Source organism: Lathyrus oleraceus, chromosome 3, assembly GCF_024323335.1.
Source record: "Lathyrus oleraceus cultivar Zhongwan6 chromosome 3, CAAS_Psat_ZW6_1.0, whole genome shotgun sequence".
In the NCBI taxonomy this organism is placed as follows: Eukaryota; Viridiplantae; Streptophyta; class Magnoliopsida; order Fabales; family Fabaceae; genus Lathyrus; species Lathyrus oleraceus.
In genome coordinates this window covers 99,667,647-99,683,798 of record NC_066581.1, presented here as the reverse complement: position 1 = coordinate 99,683,798, position 16,152 = coordinate 99,667,647, and positions in this window count along the sequence as shown.

Sequence of the window (16,152 nt, the reverse complement as noted above, 5' to 3'; positions counted from 1 at the left end):
CAGATTGCTTTGCAAACCCAACCGGGCAATTCAATTTCATTCGATCTCTCCAGTCAGGTTTGCCTTATTCCCATTACTTTATGCTTTTAATTTGAATGCTCTGAATGTATGAGGTATTATGGGTGAATTTGATACCCTTTGGATGCATGTGTTTGACAAGAGGTTTAGGCCTCCTACCCTTGGTTGCTTTTTGTGAATTTTAATGGCATGATTCATGTGGTTACATTTTGATTTGGGGGCAACTCTTGATTACCCTATCTTGTTTCTCTAACCTGTTTGTTCCGTTTTGTTTTGTGAGGGCTCATATGACTCTTGCAGAGATGGCTTGCCAGATATGCCACTTTATTTGTGGGATACCACCTGGAGGTTTATTCCGATTACCTGTACTGACTCGCTTTCTTTGATGGTGTTTAGCTTGGAAGAGTCTTTAGGTTTCTTATTTATCTAATTGCTGTTACTTCGAATCTTTATCCGTACGGTAGATCTCTCGATCCCTTTACTTTTCCCGCATGTTACCGATTTCTTAGGTTTCGTATAGCCTCTCGTGGCATGTCATTTAAGGTAGCGCGGTTCCTTCATCTAGGACTGCCTTTTTGCATGAGCATCCCTAAACCCCCCAAACTCATTGGTTTTTCTTCTCCTAAGAACATGTTATCTCCTTCTACTACAGGCGAGTAAGTCTCCAAAGGTCGAGCATCCGGTAGATTGCGTAGTAACGTCGTTCACCCCAAAACACAACCCTTATCCCATAGGTGGTCGAACTACGTTCTGCTCTGATTTTCATCCCAGATGAGATACGTAGGCATAAGACGCAATGTCTTAGCGAGCACACTCCTCTTTAACCCATAGGTAGCCGAGCTACGAAGACTCTGATTCTCAGATTCAGATGAGATACGTATGCAGTGGATGCGACGTCCATGCGAGTCATTTTATTTTGACCCTTCTTTTAGTAAGTAGTACATTAGATAAACATACACGCTTTTCTCATCCCTTCAATCATGTTTGCACAAATAAATTTTCAAAAAAAAAAACAACAACCTTTGCAACAAATGTGAAAAGGGCTCCCTAGGAGTACCTAGGATGCTTTGGGTGCCTAACACCTTCCCATTGCATAACCAACCCCCTTACCCAGATCTCTGACATTTTTACTAGTTTTTGATTCGATAAAACTTTTAGGTTTTTGTTCGCTTTCTAACCATTCCTTTGGATAAATAGAAGTGCGGTGGCGACTCGACTTGTATGATTTAACTTGGATTTAGTCAATATCTCTAATGGTAACGAATACCCCGCTACAGAAAAGTGGCGACTCTGCTGGGGATTAATGCCTAGTGGGTTTTGCCTACTTTTCATATTGTGTTGTATTGTATTGTATTTTTTTTGTGTGACACATTTTTGTGCAATTTGGGATTACTGTATTGTATGTAATGTTTGAATTACTTGAATATTAATTCCTTGTGTGCATGGTGATCTTTGTGAGATGAGTTCTATACCCGAGCTCGAGTGCACTTAGGATAGGAGAATGGCGTAGTCTTGTTGACTTGTGTGGAGTTATTCCTTAGCAAGTTGACTTGTAAGCCCATTCACTTGGTGGAGGTCATGCTGGGATCAATAATGTCAAACAAGTAGTTGTGGTTAGACATTACTCTTTCCAATATAGACCTTAGAAGCCAAGGACCTTAGTTTACAAAGCCCATCTTGGCCTATTCTTAGGATGTAGTACGAAAGTCGTTCAAGTGTAAGATTTGATACGATTATTACGCGATACTACACTCATAAGAGTCTCTCTTGAGAATATTTTTGGAATACGAGTAGTCGTTTCTCCGATAATATCCAAAAGATGGGATGATGATTATGGGAACCTTTTGTAGAACATGTTTGGCAGGTTTAAACTTCAGTACACTCCCTTTGGGTGGTTCTTAACCTAAACTCCATGCTCGTGACTTGCAACAAACCCTTGATTCATGGTTAATCCGTTCAGGTATCCTTAATATCAATGGAACTTGGGTGTTGGTAAGGTGTAAACCACAATCCACCAAAATGGGTGGTTGATATTAAGGATAACATGATCCATCCCATGACCTGTGTCTGGTGTGCTTTGCTTGATCCTTGAGTGTGATTGTTGCATTCATGAATTCATGCACCCATTTGCATTCATATCATCAAAATAATTAAGAAAATTTTCAAGGAACTTAAGAGGTCCATTTGCAAAAATTTTAGACATGGAAAGACAGAGAAGGAATACAAAGAAGTACAGTTTCAGGCAACCAGACTTGAAAGAGTTAAGGAATTTGACATCTTATGTATTAGATCCCTTGGGTTTCAAGGCTCGTTTTGGGAAGCTTCTCCCTCTTCTGACATCTCAGGTGGATGAAGGATTGATGAGTGTATTGGTGCAGTTTTATGATCCTTTGTACCGTTGCTTCACGTTTCCGGATTTTCAGCTTTTGCCTACACTTGAGGAGTATGCTTATCTTGTGGGTATACCTATTCTGGATCAGTTGCCGTTCAGTGGCTTGGAAAGGGTTCCTACTTCTCAAGAGATAGCAGACATGTTGCATATAGATGAATCTCTGATTGGTGCTCATATGACTACCAAAGGTGGAATTCAAGGTCTCCCTTCTGAGTTCCTCATTGCTCAAGCTACTATCTATGGGAAGGCCATGAGTGAAGACGCCTTTGAGGCCATATTTGTACTTCTCATCAATGGTTTAGTGTTATTCCCCAACATCGACAAGTTTGTGGATGTGAACGCCATTAGGATTTTCTCTACTCTTAATCTCGTTCCGACTCTGTTGGGCGATACTTATTCCTCTTTGCATATGAAGAATGCAAAGGGTGGTGGCGCTATTGTGTGTTGTTTGCCTCTGTTGTATAAGTGGTTTATTTCTCACTTACCTCAGACGGTCGCTTTCAAGGAGAATAAGGGATGTCTACGGTGGTCCACGAGACTTATGTCTCTCACTAATGATGATATCTCTTGGTATAACCGTGCATATGATGGTGTGCAGATTATCGACTCTTGTGGTGAATTCACCAATGTGCCTCTCCTTGGTACATGTGGTGGGATTACCTACAACCCTGTTTTGGCACATCGTCAGCTTGGGTTCCCCCTAAAGGATAAACCTAATAACATTCTGTTAGAGGGTGTGTTCTTTCAGGAGGGTAAAGATCCTCGAGGCTTGAAAGCTAGAATGGTTCGTGCTTGGCGCAAGATTCATAAGAAGGGAAGGAAGGAGTTGGGTCCTAAGAATTGCATTGCTTTAGAGCCTTACACTGCTTGGGTTAGGAAGAGAGCATCTGAGTATCTCATGCCTTACGAGTATCCAAGACCTACACCTGTGGTTATGGCTGGGCCTTCAACCCTCCCTAATCAAGGAGTAGAGGAGTTGAAAGACGAAGACCGTTCACGTGCCTGGATCCGTGAACGTGAAGAGTTGCTCCAGCAAATTAAGGAGAAGGATGCTTTGATTGAGTTTCTTGAGCATCAGGTTATTGATGATCCTAATGATATATGGACTTCTCTACTTCCTCAGTCTTCTAAGTTCTGGAAGAGGAAGTATGATCGACTCGCCAAAGAGAAGGCCGATATGGAGGCAGCCTACGAGAGGGAGGTGAAGAGGCTTCGTGCATCTTATCTTCCTGTGTCCTGAGCTTTAGATGATTATTTCTAGGGATCCATAGGATGATTATTTTCCTTTTCTCTTGTATATGATTAACAATATTGTACTTCTTTTCCCTGATATTATTTGATGAGATATTTCCACATGTGATAAAATGCTTGGTATTTCCAAAATTTGCAAATAAAACTCTAAAGTTCCTTTGAAATAAAAAACAAATCATATGCACAAGCATTGCATGCATCATATGCATAAGCAGGTTTTGTTTCTGGTCCCTTGCCCCGTGGTCTAACTCTGTGTCCTTCATTTATTTTGAAGACAAGATGACTCACCGGTACTACACTAGAGCCAACATTTCAAGACTGATGGATCACTTAGAGCAAGAGAACCGCGAGCTGAAAGAGGAAGTGGCCAGATTGACTGCCCTAATATAGTCACTCATGGCTGCCCAGAGCCAGTCTTCTCTGACACCTTCAACTCCTCCCTAGAGGACAGTTATCTCCGAGATTGTCTCCTCTACTGTGCCCGCTGCCAGTGCACACTTTGTTCCAATAGCCATGCCAACCGGGTTCCCGTGGGGGATGCCTCCCAATTTCATGCCTGAGGGTCCTGTTCCTACCTTTGCTTCTCTGCCAACATCTAGCCCGGTCCTTGTCGTTCCTCCTCCTGTCGTGCATACTTTGCCCAGGGTAGACGACACCATCTATAATTCTGAGCCGTCTGAGGGTCCATATGTTTATGAGAAGATGGATGCTATGAACGTTCAATTTCTTGAGCTTCGCAAGGAATTGAAAACTCTCAGAAGGAAGGATCTTTTCGGCAAGTCTGCTGCCGAACTCTGCTTGGTTCCAAATGTGAAGATCCCTGTGAAATTCAAGGTCCCTGATTTTGAAAAATACAAAGGAAATACTTGTCCTCTCAGCCACCTGGCCATGTATGCCAGGAAGATGTCGACTCAAACCGATAATGACCAACTACTCATCCATTACTTTTAGGACAGTCTGTTCGGTGCCGCTTTGCTTTGGTACATGGGTTTAGACAGCGCGAACATCCGATCCTTCAATGATCTCGGCAAAGCCTTCGTCAAGCAGTACAAGTACAACATGGATATGGCTCCCGATAGAGATCAATTGAGAGCCATGTCCCAGAAGGATAAAGAAACATTTAAGGAGTACGCCTAGAGGTGGCGAGAGGTGGAAACACAGATCGTGCCTCCGCTAGAAGAGAAAGAGATGACTAAGATCTTTTTGAAGACTTTGAGTTCTTTTTATTATGAGCGGATGATTGCTAGCGCTCCTTCTGACTTCACCGAGATGGTAAATATGGGGATGCGTTTAGAAGAAGGGGTCTGTGAAGGATGGTTAACCAGAGAAGAAGGCTCTTCTGCCAAGCGGTATGGGACGTTTGCAAAGAAGAAAGATGGAGAGGCACATGTTGTGACCTCCCATGAGAAACCAAGAAGACCCTCTGTGAGGAGGAAGACTGTGCGTCCCTCCAGTAACCAGCACCAGGTGGCTCATATAGCACCTGTCTTTAGAGATAATCAACAGTACCAGCATCACAACAACAATCAGCAACCACCTCAGCAATATCAGCCACAACAGCACCGACCGCAGCAGCAGGCCTACCAACCTCGAAACAGTAATCAAACCAGCACGAGTTACGAGAGGAAAAGGGTCACCTTCGATCCTATTCCTACGATGTACGCAAAGTTATATCCCTCTTTGATAGAAAGGAAGCTGATTACTCCGAGAGATCCACCGGCTATACCTGCTAACCCCCAGTGGTGGTATAAGCCTGAGTTACATTGTGTATACCATTCTGGTGCTCCCGGCCACGACGTGGAGAATTGTTACCCTTTGAAGACCAAGGTTCAAGACCTTGTGAGGTGTGGTATTCTGTGCTTTGAGGACATATGTCCTAATGTTAAGAAGAACCCATTGCCCGAGCATGGGAAGTCTGTCAACATGGTCCAGGGCTGCCCTGGCAAGTACAAAGTCAAATATGTCAGTCATATTCGACAGTCTCTGGTCGAGATGCACCGTTTGCTATGTGATTACAATCACTATGAGCACGACCATGATAGATGCCGAGTCTGTTCTGTTAACCGCTTGGGTTGTTGCCAGGTGCGCAAGGATGTTCAGGAAATGCTGGACGAAGGAGTTATTGAGATCCTTCAAAACAAGAGTGTTGATGAAGATGAGCCTGAGGTCAATGTGATCTCCCTAGTGTTCCGGATACCCGAGCCTGTTATTATCAAGTATGATGGTAGCAAACAGAAGGTTTCTCCAGTTCTGACTATTAAGCCTGCTGGTCCTGTGCCTTACTCCTCTGAAAAGGCAGTTCCCTATCGCTACAACGCCGTAGCAGTAGAGAATGGGAAAGAGGTGTCCTTTCCCTCTTCTTTTGTTGTGAATATTGCCGATGTTAGCGGTTTGACCCGTAGTGGTCGTGTATTTTCAGCACCGCCGAAGCCTCAAATTAATGCTGATTTTGTTGAACGCCCGATCGGGAATGCTGTGAATTCTCTGAATCCGGCACTTGCTGTTAAGCCCTCCTCCGTACTGAAAACTCTTACTTCTGTTGGCCCGAGTGGCAATGTGAAAGAAGACTGTGATGAGATGCTGAGACTCATCAAAAGGAGCGAGTACAATGTTGTAGACCAACTTCTACAAACGCCATCCAAAATATTTGTGTTATCCTTACTCTTAAATTCAGAACCACACCGAGAGGCTCTGCAGAAGGTGTTGGATGTGGCATATGTAGATTACGATATCACTTTGGAGCAATTCGATAGCATTGTTGCAAACATTACTGCTTGCAACAACCTGAGCTTTTGTGACTCTGATCTCCCTGAGGAAGGAAGAGACCACAACTTGGCTTTACACATATCTATGAATTGCAAAGACGACGCCATGTCCAATGTGCTGGTGGACACCGGGTCATCATTGAACGTATTCCCAAAGTCCACTCTCTCAAATCTATCATATCAAGGGACTCCCATGAGGCGGAATGGAGTAGTTGTGAAAGCTTTCGATGGGTCTCGCAAAACTGTGATTGGGGAAGTTGATCTCCCAATCAAGATCGGACCAAGTGATTTCCAGATTACCTTCCAGGTTATGGACATTCACCCATCGTATAGTTGTCTCTTAGGCAGACCATGGATTCACGAGGCAAGGCGCCGTGACGTCCACCCTACACCAGAAATTGAAATTCGTGAAAAACAAGAAGCTGGTGGTGGTAGGGGGAGAAAGGGCTCTCCTGGCTAGCCATTTGTCTTCCTTCTCTTATATAGATGCTGAGGTTGAAATTGGAACTCCTTTCCAAGCTTTATCTATAGTTGAGCCTATTAAGAAGAGAACTCCTTCATTTGCTTCCTACAAAGATGCAAAGTTGGTCATTGAGCGTGGTGCAACCACTGGTTTAGGAAAAATGATTGAGTTAGAAGATAACGAGTCCCGGGCTGGCATAGGTTTTTCTTCTGGTACTTTCAACAACCAAGGGTTATTCAAGAGTGGAGGTTTCATCCACACTGGTCTAGATGAGGAGGCTGCTGTCATTTTAGAAGAAGATACAAAGGATTCTGGCAATTTCATCATTCCTGGAGGGGTCTGCAACAATTGGGTCGCTGTGGATATTCCAACAGTTGTCCATAAGTCAACGTAATGATCACTTTGTTTAAAAACCCTTCTCCCATGCCAAAAGGAGGAGTGATGACATTGATGGAGCATAAATACAATGATATTTTCATTCAATAAATTCATGTTAAATGTTTGTTTTTCCATTTATTTTCCCTTTTCGCTTTTGCATGAAATTGGTGATCACATAAAACCTCAAAATGGAATAAAATCAATCTTTTCATCTGCATAATGATTTGCCTTGTTTGAATTCTAAATCTTTTCATATCCAAAATCATTATGCAGGTTGATTTCTAAACCCATTGAACATAATGACCCAACACCATCTCCCAATTTTGAATTCCCTGTATTTGAGGCAGAGGAAGATGATGTTGAAGAGATTCCTGACGAGATTACCCGTCTACTTGAGCATGAAGAAAAGATCATTCAACCGCATCTTGAGAATCTGGAAATAGTCAACTTGGGGTCTGAAGATTGTGTGCGAGAGGTAAAGATTGGAGCACTTCTGGAAGAATCTGTTAAGAAGGGGTTAATTAAGTTGCCACGAGAATATGTTGACGTCTTTGCCTGGTCATATGAAGACATGCCTGGTCTAGATACTGATATTGTGCAACATTTCCTACCTCTAAAGCCTGAGTGCATGCCTGTGAAGTAGAAACTCAGAAGAACTCATCCTGATATGGCAGTGAAGATCAAAGAGGAAGTTCAGAAGCAAATTGATGCTGGGTTCCTGGTGACTTCTATATATCCTTAATGGGTGGCCAATATTGTGCCCGTGCCTAAGAAAGATGGAAAAGTCCGGATGTGTGTGGACTATAGAGACTGGAATAAAGCTAGTCCGAAAGATGATTTCCCTCTACCACATATTGATATGTTGGTAGATAATACAGCTAAATTCAAAGTCTTCTCATTTATGGATGGACTTTTCGGATATAATCAGATTAAAATGGCACCCGAGGATATAGAGAAGACAACATTCATCACACCTTGGGGAACATTCTGTTATCGAGTGATGCCCTTCGGTTTGAAGAATGTCGGAGCCACGTATCAACGAGCTATGACTGCCTTGTTCCATGACATGATGTATAAGGAGATTGAGGCGTACGTTGACGATATGATCGCTAAGTCAAGATCGGAGGTTGTACTCCCTGTAGAGGTGGAGATCCCATCAATGAGAGTCCTGATGGAAGCCAAGTTGACTGATGCTGAATGGGTTCAAAGTCGTTATGACTAGCTGAATTTGATTGAAGAGAAGAGATTGACTGCCATGTGCCATGGTCAGTTATATCAACAGATAATGAAGAGAGCCTTTTCAGGCAGTGCTTTGATACTTACAACTATGGATGGGGAGGATTTCAGTCGTCCTGTGAATTCAGATGCAGTCAAGAAATACTTCGCCTAAAAAAATAAAAAAATAAAAACTGAATAGCTTGCTAAGTTGAAAACCCGAAAGGGCGGCTTAGGAAAAAATGATCGTCTCGGTGGATTGAAAACCCGAAAGGGCGATCCAGGCAAAAGTTAGAGACAAAAAAATAAATAATGATGTATGTATCCCGCTAGACTGAGTACCTCACCCTGGGGCAATCTAGGCAAAAATTAAGGATTTGGCAAGTAACTGCATCCTGGCAAGACTTTGTTCTACAACTGTCGGCCGTCAGAGATCGTCGCTCATTATCAACCAAAGCTTCAAATACATCGGATTCAGAATTGGTGGAGAAATGGTCATTATGTTCAATGTAGCCCTATTCCAATATATATCACCAATTTCAAATTTGTAAAGATCTATGGAGTCTTGCCATTCGCAGACTACCATTCTATCAAATAAATTTGAGCCTTTTATCCAATTATTGGCACTCTTATCTATTTCTATTCAACAAATGTTTTGCATGTTTTGATTAAGAAAATATCATTGTTTTAAACGATCAAATTTTTTATAATTTATTTTTAAACAAAGTGAACATTCACAATGACGAAAGGATACTTAGGAGATCCTCAGTGCTCTCCCAAGGGTGGTACGATCCCCAACAGGGTAAGATTTTTGTCCATATTCCTGGCATGACTGTATCTCCTCCCTCCGGAACCCCTTGTGGTTTATCCTACCAAGTGGATTGCTTGTTGAGAATCACCTCTCTTCCCTTCAGCAGAGTAGCAATCTTTCTTCCTCAGCAGCTTGGATCTCTTTGGGCAAGAGCGGGATTTGGTGGTTGATCCCAATAAATCCTTTATCTCCTCAGATAGATTCCCCAGTAGAGTTGTTGGTGTGGTGGACCTTGTCTGTGATAACTCTCGTCCCCAGCTGGAATGATTGATGATTCATCCCCTGCAGAGTTCTTTGCTTCCTGGTATCTCTGATCCCCAGCAGATTGGATACTCCTCGGTGAACTTGGCTTTCTCTCTTGAGATGTAGTACCGGGTGGTTGATTCCTGGTCCTGGTTGTGTTAGATATGTCTGTCTGTCAGCATACATCATACATAAACCACGCATATACATGCATAATTATAACATTCAGATATTCGTGTTGCATTCTTTGCCATATATCGTTGTTTGTTGTCTCCTGCTATTTGGTGATATACTTCCCCGAGCAGATGTGTGTGTCTGATCTCTCCATATAGAATCAGCTCCATAAGCAGAAAGCGTCTATCCTTTCTTCCATATTCCCCACCGGGTTATATCCTCGTGGATGTTGATTGTTTTTGTTCCTTCCTAACACATATACTGGGATGGTTTTCCCCATTGAGTTATATCCAAACCGAGACAAGTCTTGATTTGGTGTGCCTATCTAGTTTGATCCTAGATCGGTCTCTTGAGACTCTTTTCCTGTTTCCCCGTGGTAAATGAATAATTGCTCAATAATTAGTAATTATTATCTCCGGCGGAGTCTATGTTTCTCTACCCTCATACCGGTAGTTGTAAACCCTATTTCTTCCCTTTTTGCAGAGTAACTATTTTTGCTCATCTTTAATTGGTGATAGTTATCTTCATCCAGTATTCGGTGATGATATCCCCTCATCTGCTTGGATAATTGCCCTGATTACGCAATTTATCCCCAGTGGGTCATCTCTCATCTACCTTATTGTTGTTGTTAACGATTGTTCCTCCCCTGAATTGGTCATCATTATATACCTAGTTTCGGTATCCCGATGCCTTTTCTTTTCGGTCGATTTATCCTTTACTAACCCAGTAACCGGTTGTGGATAATCGTCCATGCGAGTATATTATCTACGTTCTGACGGTAATAGATAGTATATCTCATGCACTCTCGGGTCTGAAGCCTTTTGTTCTTCCCCAGTTGAGTAAGATTCTATCCCCTTTGTGGAGTCGAATATCCATCCTGTAATCGAGTTTGCTTTTAGCCCTCTTTTTGATGATGAGTGTTTTGGGAATATTCCCCAATTCACGCCTTGGTTGGTCACCTAGTATATGCCCAGTAACCGGTATCCTTGGTGTTCCTTCCTCTCTGCTCCCTATTATGACTTTTTGTCCCTTGTGGAGTCAGAATCCCTGAGTTGAAGTATACCTTTTAGGTTTTCCTCAGACGTTTTGAAGTTTTGATATCTCTCACCCTTATACCGGTCTTGGATATTCATCTCTTCCTGAGCATGTTGTATCTCTCACCCTCATACCTGGCGTTCAGATCACATGTCTCCTTGAGCTTATTACCCAGTAACCGGTAATACCTCGTCCCGCTGCTTCCCCAGGAGTGTCCTTATGGACATCCCCAGCGAAGTCCCTTAGTGGATTGTTTTCATCTGGATTTTATCCGAAGTATCGGCTGTGGATAATTTTTTGCTGTATTGGCATATTCCCCAATACATGCATCTTCGAGTCAGCTTGAGTCTTTCCATTGGATCTTGTCCCTTTGGAATTCTGTTTCCCACGCTTTGAGTCGTGACCTGCTCGCGCATTTTTATCCCTTTTCTATCCCCAGGAGAGTCCCCAGGGTCTTGGTCCCATGGAGTGAATTGCTCATATGGATTATCAGTGGCTTCTGATATCTTTGCTTTTGTGGACACATATCTCCACAGAGTGCTACCATTTTTCATACCTACATTTGCATCATGAGGTCTCTTAGGGACCAAAATTCGTCTCTTTGTTATTATTTAAGCCCATTCTACCCCGTCGAGACGAAGATTTTAACCTTCACTTCTCCGGCTAGAATGACCTTAAATAGGGGCATCTGTAAGACCCCAATTTTGACCCTAAGATCCCTCATGGCATCATAACATTGCATTTGCATTGCCTCAAGGATCTTTAGCATCTTGGTTCCCTTTGCCTTTGGATGGGACTCCTTGTGATTGGTTTGAGATCACCAAGCATGCTTGAATTATACATCATTGTTTCTCTTACTTTTGTTTACTAACCAAAAGCACAAAAATGTGTCACTAACATCTTTTGTTTGAAGCTTGAGTATCATCCAAGACACTTTGTGGGTTCTATTTAGATGATCAGTCAACACAAGGGAATGACTTGAGATACTTCCAACAGGTTCAAATGGGGTCTATTCGTCAGTCAAAACGTTAATCTTGGAGGAGAAAAAGTTTGTTCATGAGTTGTCATGCTCGCTAGGCGAGCAGAATGGGTCGCCTAGCGAGTCCCAAGAAAAGCCACCAGAATCGCCTACGCTCAGAGGAATTTCTTGAACTGTCATGCTCGCTAGGCGAAGCCCACGTGTTTAAAAAAAACGAAAAAAAAAAGAAAAAAAAATTAATAATAATAAATAAATAAATAAAATATAACAGAAAGTTTTTGGACTTGGGCCTCTCTCATTTGAGCTCACAGGTCCACAAAAATCAAGTTATAAATTCAGAGTTTCAGTGAAACAAAATTTCATTCTATTCGTATTACCCTGGCAGGGAAAAAGATAGTGAGAGAAGAGTTAACAGAGTTCAGAGCAACCTCCAGAGACTGAAGGGAACTCATCGGCAAAGAACCAATTCCCCCTTATATAAACCCTCAGATTGCTTTGCAAACCCAACCGGGCAATTCAATTTCATTCGATCTCTCCAGTCAGGTTTGCCTTATTCCCATTACTTTATGCTTTTAATTTGAATGCTCTGAATGTATGAGGTATTATGGGTGAATTTGATACCCTTTGGATGCATGTGTTTGACAAGAAGTTTAGGCCTCCTACCCTTGGTTGCTTTTGGTGAGCTTTTTGTGAATTTTAATGGCATGATTCATGTGGTTACATTTTTATTTGGGGGCAACTCTTGATTACCCTATCTTGTTTCTCTAACCTGTTTGTTGAGTTTTGTTTTGTGAGGGCTCATATGACTCTTGCAGAGATGGCTTGCCTGATGTTCCACTTTATTTGTGGGATACCACCTGGAGGTTTATTCCGATTACCTGTACTGACTCGCTTTCTTTGATGGTGTTTAGCTTGGAAGAGTCTTTGGGTTTCTTATTTATCTAATTGTTGTTACTTCGGATCTTTATCTGTACAATAGATCTCTCGATCCCTTTACTTTTCCCGCATGTTACCGATTTCTTAGGTTTCGTATAGCCTCTCGTGGCATGTCATTTAAGGTAGCGCGGTTCCTTCATCTAGGACTGCCTTTTTGCATGAGCATCCCTAAACCCCCCAAACTCATTGATTTTTCTTCTCCTAAGAACACGTTATCTCCTTCTACTACAGGCGAGTAAGTCTCCAAAGGTCGAGCATCCGGTAGATTGCGTAGTAACGTCGTTCACCCCAAAACACAACCCTTACCCCATAGGTAGTCGAACTACGTTCTGCTCTGATTTTCATCCCAGATGAGATACGTAGGCATAAGACGCGATGTCTTAGCGAGCACACTCCTCTTTAACCCATAGGTAGCCGAGCTACGAAGACTCTGATTCTCATATTCAGATGAGATACGTATGTAGTGGATGCGACGTCCGTGCGAGTCATTTTCTTTTACCCTTCTTTTAGTAAGTAGTACATTAGATAAACATACACGCTTTTCTCATCCCTTCAATCATGTTTGCACAAATAAATTTTCAAAAAAAAAAACAACAACCTTTGCAACAAATGTGAAAAGGGCTCCCTTGGAGTACCTAGGATGCTTTGGGTGCCTAACACCTTCCCATTGCATAACCAACCCCCTTACCCAGATCTCTGACATTTTTACTAGTTTTTGATTCGATAAAACTTTTAGGTTTTTGTTCGCTTTCTAACCATTCCTTTTGATAAATAGAAGTGTTGTGGCGACTCGACTTGTATGATTTACCTTGGATTTTGTCAATATCTCTAATGGTAATGAATACCCCGCTACAGAGTCGATCATACTTCCTCTTCCAGAACCGGGAAGACTGAGGAAGTAGAGAAGTCCACGCATCATCAGGATCATCAATAACCTGATGCTCAAGGAATTCTATCAAAGCATCCTTCTCCTTGATCTGCTGAAGCAACTCTTCCCTTTCATGGATCCAGGGACGTGATCGGTCTTCGTCTCTCAACTCCTCTACTCCTTGATTAGGGAGGGTTGAAGGCCCAACCATAATCATAGGTGTAGGTCTCGGATACTCGTAAGGCATGAGATACTCAGACGCTCTCTTCCTAACCCAGGCAATGTAAGGCTCCAAAGCAATGCAATTCTTAGGGACCAACTCCTTCCTTCCTTTCCTATGAATCTTGCGCCAAGCGCGGACCATCCTACCCTTCAAGTTTTGGGGATCTTTACCCTCCTGAAAGAATATACCCTCTAACAAAATATTATTAGGTTTATCCTTTAGGGGGAACCCAAGCTGACGACATGCCAAAATAGGGTTGTAGTTAATCCCACCACATGTACCAAGAAGAGGTACGTTGGAGAATTCACCACAAGAGTCGATAATCTGCACACCATCATACACACGATTGTACCAAGAGATATCATCATTAGTGAGAGACATAAGTCTCGTGGACCACCGTAGACATCCCTTGTTCTCCTTGAAAGCGACCGTCTGAGGTAAGTGAGAAATAAACCACTTATACAACAGAGGCAAACAGCACACAATGGCGCCACCACCCTTTGCATTCCTCATATGCAAAGAGAAATAAGCGTCACCCAACAGAGTAGGAACGGGATTAAGAGCAGAGAAGATCCCAATAGCGTTCACATCCACAAACTTGTCGATGTTGGGGAATAACACTAACCCATAGATGAGAAGTACAAATATGGCCTCAAAGGCGTCCTCACTCATGGCCTTCCCATACATAGTAGCTTGAGCAATGAGGAACTCAGAAGGGAGACCTTGAATTCCTCCTTTGGTTGTCATATGAGCACCAACCAGAGATTCATCTATGTGCAACATGTCAGTTATCTCTTGAGAAGTAGGAATACTCTCCAAGCCACTGAACAATACCTGATCCAGAATAGGTATACCCATAAGATAAGCATACTCCTCAAGTGTAGGCAAAAGCTGAAAGTCCGAAAACGTGAAGCAATGATACAAAGGATCATAAAACTGCACCAATACACTCATCAACCCTTCGTCCACCTGAGTAGTCAATAGAGGAAGAAGCTTTCCAAAATGAGCTTTGAAACCCAAGGGATCTAGTACATAGGATGTCAGATTCCTTAACTCTTTCAAATCCGGTTGTCTGAAACTGTACTTCTTTGTATTTCTTCTTTGTCTTTCCATGTCTGAAAATTTTGCAAATAAACCCCCTTAAGTTCCTTGAAAATTTTCTTATTATTGATGATATGGATGCAAATGGGTGCATGAATGCATGAATGCAACAATCACACTCAAGGATCAAGCAAAGCACACCAAACAAAGGTCATGGGATGGATCATGTTATCCTTAATATCAATCATCCATTTTGGTGGATTATGGTTTACACCTTATCGACACCCAAGTTCCATAGTTATTAAGGATATATGATCGGATCAACCATGAATCAAGGGTTTGTTGCAAGTCACGAGCATGGAGTCTTGGTTAAGAAACACCCAAAGGGAATGTACTAGGGTTTAAACCTGCCAAACATGTTCTACAAGAGGTTCCCATAGTCATCATCCCATCTTTCGGATATTATCGAAGAAACGACTACTCGTATTCCAAAAATATTCTCAAGAGAGACTCTTATGAGTGTAGTATCGTGTAACAATCGTATCAAATCTTACACTTGAACGACTTTCGCACTACATCCTAAGAATAGGCCAAGATGGGCTTGGTAAACTAAGGTCCTTGGCTTCTAAGGTCTATATTGGAAAGAGTAATGTCTAACCACAACTTACTTGTGTGACATTATTGATCCCAACATGACCTCCACCAAGTGAATGGACTTGCAAGTCAACTTGCTAAGGAATAACTCCACACAAGTCAACAAGACTATGCCATTCTCCTATCCTAAGTGCACTCGAGTCCGGGTATAGAACTCATCTCACAAAGATCACCAAGCATACAAAGAATTAATATCAAGCAAATCAATCATTACATACAATACAGTAATCCCAAATTGCACAAAAAATATGTCACAAAACAATACAATACAACAAGCATGAAAAGTAGGCAAAACCCACTAGGCAAACGCATCCCCAGCAGAGTCGCCACTTTTCTGTAGCGGGGTATTCGCTACCATTAGAGATATTGACTAAATCCAACTTAAATCATACAAGTCGAGTCGCCACCTCACTTCTATTTATCCAAAGGAATGGTTAGAAAGCGAACAAAAACCTAATAGTTTTAACAAAACTAGTAAAAGAAACAGAGATCTGGGTAAGGGGGTTGGTTATGCAATGGGAAGGTGTTAGGCACCCAAAACATCCTAGGTTATCCTAGGGAGCCCTTTTCATACTTGTTGTAAAGGTTGTTGTCTTGTGAAAATTTTGTTTTTGCAATCATGATTGGAGAGATGAGGAAAGAATATACAAGTTTATTTACATTTTGTGTTTGGATGGATGAACCCATTGCCTACGTACCATCTTAA